The 6222-nt window shown below is 37.7% G+C and overlaps 1 protein-coding gene across 6 annotated transcripts in view; it reads left to right on the forward strand.

The window, feature by feature from the left end:
- LOC106526078 (tensin) overlaps nt 1–6222 on the forward strand; it is a 201182-nt gene that overhangs the window by 91550 nt on the left and 103410 nt on the right. Inside the window, exon 1 of one of the 6 annotated variants that reach the window (XM_014020557.1) lies at nt 4907–5042. The exons of the other annotated variants lie outside the window; for them this stretch is intronic. The gene's annotated coding sequence lies outside the window, so the exon portion shown is untranslated. Of the gene's footprint in view, nt 1–4906; nt 5043–6222 lie in introns of those variants that run through there. 6 annotated transcript variants of the gene reach the window in all.

Genomic DNA, 6222 nt, shown 5'->3' on the forward strand with positions numbered 1-6222 from the left:
TTTCATATTTCTTTAACACTTTTGCTTTGATCATTTTTAAAGGAATTAATTGATCCAAATCTTTTATAATCATTTTTTCAGTTCATTCCATAGTCTTATAGCTTTTACTGAAGTGCATCTGTCCTTCAGATTCATTCATATTTTTGGTTTAACAAACATTTGTAATCCCTTCAAATTATAACAGTTTTCCCTTTTAACAAAATATGATTGGCTGTTGAAGGTAACACATTTCTATGAGCTTTATACATAACCTGCAGAATGTTATAATCAACCAACTCATGAAATTTTAACAATTTTAATTGAGGAAACAGTATATTAGATGGGTGATAGTAATGCTTTCTTGTAATAATTCTTATGGCTCTTTTTTGTAAAATAAAAATAGGATTAGTAATGGTTTTACATGCATTTCCCCAGACTTCTATACAATAAATCAAATGTGGAACAATTATTGCATTACATAGTGTAAATAGTGCTTTATCATTAAATAATTACTTAACTTTATACAGTACTGCTATAGATTTTGCCATTTTTGTTCTTAAGTAATTTATATGAGGATATGAGGTCTCCGTGTCAGTTTTTCGTCAATGATGATACCCAAAAACTTCACCTCATTGACTCTGCAAATTTCAACACCATCCATGGATGGATGCGAACACATCATGTGAGATCAGACAATATTGCATGAGATTCCACACGTCTGTTACAACATTTTATTCAACTGACTCCAGTCCTGATTTTAACCCACATAGCAGACAAGTGTGGGTCAGATCTGGTGCCAAGCTGGCACTGCTGGCACAGCAAGGGTTTTATCAATCGCTTGTGGGCCAGGTATGGCAATGAGTGCTGACCCATGCATGGACCACCTCTGGTAAACTACATGAGGGCCACCAAACTGTTGTCATACTTTCAGAGCCGAGTGCATCGTGTGGCCAGAAATGGGCCAGACAAGTTTTGCTATGTGGGAAGTTGATTGTAGGTTAACACTAACTTAAAAGGTGGCGAGTGACATGCATTCTTCAAATGAATGTTAGGCCTTTCATTATTGTAGTTTAAACCACAGAGAAATAACAGTCTTGCAAATCAGGTAATATTTGGCCCTAACTCTATGCCAAACCTTAGACTTCCCCTGCAACTCAAACAGGATCAGATGAACTATGATTAAGCTTTGCGGCCTTTCCACTCTTGCGTAAAATTTTAAGGCAATGCTTTTAAACTCGGAGGTTTCGACATGTGTCCAAAGGAGCCACAATGGCACATCTGATATCCATCATTTTCTTGTTTATTGGTGCGTGTTGTCATCTGTAGCTCACAGCCCTTTGAATTGTAACCAAGAGGTGAAAGCAGCCAAGCCAGAGGCAGCTTGCCGCTCACTGTGCCCCCGACCACGATCCGTCCAACAACTCCATTCTCACGGAGTTTCTTTCTCTGGCCTCTCTCACGCGTCCATGTCGGTTTGGAGGTGAGGCAAAATCAGATAAGAGATGTAAACCTGGCAGTCGAAGTAGCTGAAATATGCTGACGATCCACGGTGATGAATCACTTGGTAAACGACCGCCTGCATGTTGTGGTGCACTCTGTCTGAACCACTTAGGAGAGAAGAAGTGCCTGTCAACCAATTTTCTTACTTATTTATAGAGTGTTAATCATGGGGTAGTTATTTGGTTATATGAAAATCAAATGTGAGGCTTTAGCAGTGGCTTTTTCACAAAACAAATGGGAATATGTTGCCAGAATGTATTTTCTTTTCTGTTTTTATTCAGTCATGTTGTGGGAAGATGAGCCATCAGTCATAAATGGACGCTGGTGGACAACGTTGGTCACATCAGCCAAAATTTAGATGATGTTTAGGGGTTCAAAAAACAACCATTTAAAACAATGTTGTTCTAAGTTTAGAAACTAGCAGCGCAGACAAAACAACATGTTTTTGTTTTATTTTAAAGGATATCCAATCATGAGTTTGATGCACCAGATAGCATTTTTGTTTTTAAACTGGTTTTGGCCTAGATTGTTTCTGGGAAACATTACGTAATTCATTGTTCCCCTCAGATGATCTGCATTCCTTTAAAGAAAGCCAGGATTTAATTTTACCATTGATGGTAGTTGATGCTGCCACACTGCTGTCCAATCAAACACGGAGCGACTTAACAGATTTATTTGACCTCCAAGGAAAACAGGAACCCAGCCAAATGTATAAAAAAGAGTCCGTTTGAGCTATAGTCCTTATTTGGCCCCCATTTAAAAACTTTTTTTTGCAAGCAAACCTCCATGGATGTGGTAGAAGGAGCGCTTGAGGAATGCTGATGCTGGGATTCCTCAGTGAAGCCTCTGCAAAGAGAAAAACACTGGTTTTGCTCCCTGTCAGTTGATGGCGCTGAACATCGGAGAACTTGTTGTGTGAATGCTGAGTCGGCATTCCTGTTTGTCTGTTAATTTTTCTAAACTTTTTTTTACAACATTACTACTGCTAAATACTTTGTGTTATTTTAGATGTTTAAATATCAAAAGTTTCAGCTCATTTGGGAGATGGTATTTTAGTTTTTTGTAAATTTGATATTTTTCAAAATATTTTTCTTAATTTGCCAAAAAATATCCCCCCAAAAATACATTATTATCTCTTCAGTTTAATAAAAAACAGTTTTTGTCTACATTTTTGTTTTATTTATCACTCTGCCTTGTACCTTTAGATAGCATTTTGCAGCGTTTAGCTTTTAGCTGGCATTGTAATATTTGTCCTTTGGCTAATGTTTTGCAAATTTTGGCTCCAAAATATCATTTGCTTCTTTTAGCCATTGTTTTACTACTTTCACCTTATAGCTCACTTTTTGCAACATTAAGTTTGTAGCTTGTGTTTTGATACGTTTAGCTAGAATATGTTGCATTTAGCTTTTAGCTAACCTTTTGCTGATTTTACTTCTTGGCAAATCATTTGCTGTTTTTTGCTAATGTTTTTTTTAGTTTTACTGGCCTTTTGCTACTTTTAGCATCTAGTCACTATTTTTGCTTGCCTTTAGCAACTTTCAGTTTTAGCTAATGGTTCGATATTTTTGTTTTTAGCTATCATTTTGCTTTTTTAGCTTTTAACTAGTGTTTTTTTAGCTTTTACAACACAGTTTCTGCCGTCATTATCACTCATCATTCGTACAATATTCTTCCAGAAAATATCCTTTCTGGAGTTAGGTTTGAGTTGATTCTGTATCTGTTGAGGTCAAGCTTTAACCTGAGGTTAATGTGTCACCAGGAAATGTCAGTTGCTACTGTTGTTTGACAAGATCCAAACAGAGAATATCAGGAGACATTTGACCTCAGGATTTAACAAAGAGCAGCCTTAAATCACCTCTGTTTGCCCCCTCATTGAGGCCTCCAGGCTGGGTTAAGATGTTAGAAGGCCCCCCTCTAGGCGGCTCGTTTGACTCCCTATTCTGGTTCACTGGTTTCCCAGACGGCCATCGTGACTTGATGAGACTATAAGCCCCCTGTTGTAAAAGAATAAACTGACTTTGATTCTTTATCTTGCTGTTGAAAAGCTTCTTTTGTGGCCTGCTGGTCATTATACTCTGCTGAGGTGACTAAAAGTCCAAGGGGAAATTCATGTAGGGGTCAAAGATTTCATCAGAAGTCTGTGATTTATACACAGTGACATAAGCAACACTGATAAATTGTAGCCATCATTTGTACATATATTGTAAAACAAATAAACAATGATTAAAATCTAAAAGAAAAAAAGAAACAACATTAAAGGCCTTTAAAATAAGATCATCTTGTGTTGAGAAACGACAACATTATTTAATGCACATGTTATTTTGCGATATGTTAGTTCTTGAAGTATGTTTGTTTTCAAGACAATGCTGAGCTACATATAACTCATTAACAAAACTTTCTGCACACTTATCCATCTTTGAAGCCAGCATTAGTCTCTGCTGCCACTTGAACATGCCTTATAACAAGGACATGACTTGGATTATGGTATAAATAAGCTTAAAACCTAGACTGAGACACAGACTTAATAAGAATGCTTACAAAGCGTGTGGCTCTAATCTCTTTCACACTGTTAGCAGTCTGCTTCCCCTCATAGAAAGAAAAATGTATTTTGTGTGTGTGTGTGTGTGTGTGTGTGTGTGTGCGTGCATAAATCTGAATTTTACAAATATTGAGTGTTCAATATATAGAAATAGTATCCTAGATTTATGAGATGGCTATGTCATTTGCAAAAATTATAGGTCTAGAATTTATAGAACACCATGTCTTCGGTTGGTTTCATTCAGCATCAACAACTTGTGGACGGTTGTCTTTATTTTGCACGCCAACATACATCAGGTGGGGGCGGTTCTGCTGCAGGTTTAAACTCTGATTAAATGTATTTCAATATTCTTTGTTTTCCCACAGTGAACTAATTAGAACAGTTTCCTTTCTGCCGGTGTCTGTAGTCTGCTGATAGCACACTCTCATCCCAACAGCCTGGAAACATCCATCAACATGTTACGAATCTGCTCTCTTAGCCATCTATGAACTTCCTGTGTGTGTGTTTTATGTACACAACAATCCAATCAGATGGAAGGTTTAGCTGTCCAAAGATTGCCAGTTTGTGCATCATAGTGATTTTGTGGGACAGATGTGATCCAGACTATCAGGAGCCCCTGTGTCCTGCCATGGATACTGTTAGCAAACCGTCCTGAGATGCAAAAGGGTCTGTGACGCCCTTAAGGCTATTTAAAGGGGCTTCACGATTGGTTGTGACATCAGGAAATCAACACCCTGCTCATTTTGAGGTGGCCGTATTATTAGGGTACAAGTGATACTGTTGCTGGCAACAGGTACTGGCTCTCGACTCTGCTGGAGTGTTGTACTACTTCAGTCTCATTTGTAGGGAAAGCTACACTGCTGTTTACTGGAAAACATGATGTGCAGAAAAAAACAGTTTCAAAAAGGAGCAGAAAAGGCAGAAGACTGCGCTGCAAAAAGATAGATCGTAGAAGCTGAGAGAAAGGACAAGAAGCGTCCTTTAAAAACCTCTATTTATAACGAGTGATACAAGCTGAGATCAGGTATTGTGCATTTAAGTTTAAATATTAGGACAAGTTGTGCAAAGAGATTGTTTGAACACTAAAGCATTGTTGAAATCAGAGAAACTGCATTTTCTGTAATGTAATGTAAATGCTACATGCTAAATGACTGCTAAAACTGGCTGAACACTTGCTAAAAGCTAAAAAACTGACTAGAAACTAAATGTAGCAAAAAGCGAAAAGTAGTTAAAAGTAGCAAAAGGTTATTTAAAAACTATTGCAGCTCCAGCATCTAATATTTTATCCATTCATGACCTCCATGAAATGGTTAGACGTTTAGCAAAATACGCATCTATAAGCTAAAATGTTAAAATGCTAGATAAAAGCAGTATAAAGTTTGTAAAAGAAAAAAGAAAAAGTTTGAAACTAAAACCTAGAAGTAACAAATGCTAGAAGCTAGCAATTGTAGCAGAAATAATAGCTCAAAGTAGCCATAACTGCCTAAAAGAACCCTAGAGGAAGGCATTTGCGATACATTTTTGCTGGAATTTTTAGCTAAAATTGTGTATAACAGCTGACAAAGTTGTAAGATTAATGAGTAATAAATCAAATTAAAAACAGATCGCCTGTTACAGCCTGGACGCACAGTCTCATGGTGCATTCACACCAAAAGCGTTTTGAGCATCAAGATTGTGTCGAACGTTTCAAGTTGGACGCTCGTTATTTAGACGCTCGCTTGACGCGCGTTAAGCACGTCGAGAGCCTTTTTTTCCCCTCCTCTGCCGGTCTCTCCTTCTCTGCTGGTTTGTTTAATGGCAGATGAAATAAATAAAGTGGCTTTGCTTTATTTACTGAGAGCAAGAGCATGTCGTGCTCACGGGATAGTTATTTCATAATTAATTCACCAGAAAATTCTGAGACGTTCTGAGTTTGGTGCAGGTTTGGTGAGTTTCACCACCCTGGAGCTGCAAGCTAACAAGTCTCACTTTCAGAACTATTTTTGTCCCAAGCTCAGTTTGATCAGTGCTGATATCTCCTGCCAGAACACCGAATACAAGTGTTGTGTTGTTATAATGAAATAGTAGAATCAGCAGGCAAGACACGTAGCTCAGCTTCAGTTCTCTCTTTATTCTCTTCTCTTTTCTTCTCCTTCATTCCGCTTCTTATATATACAGTCAGAGCTCCCCCTGCTGTCCTTTTCATGCAATAACAAGACATAACA

Source organism: Austrofundulus limnaeus, unplaced genomic scaffold (genome assembly GCF_001266775.1).
Source record: "Austrofundulus limnaeus strain Quisiro unplaced genomic scaffold, Austrofundulus_limnaeus-1.0 Scaffold257, whole genome shotgun sequence".
Taxonomy (NCBI): Eukaryota; Metazoa; Chordata; class Actinopteri; order Cyprinodontiformes; family Rivulidae; genus Austrofundulus; species Austrofundulus limnaeus.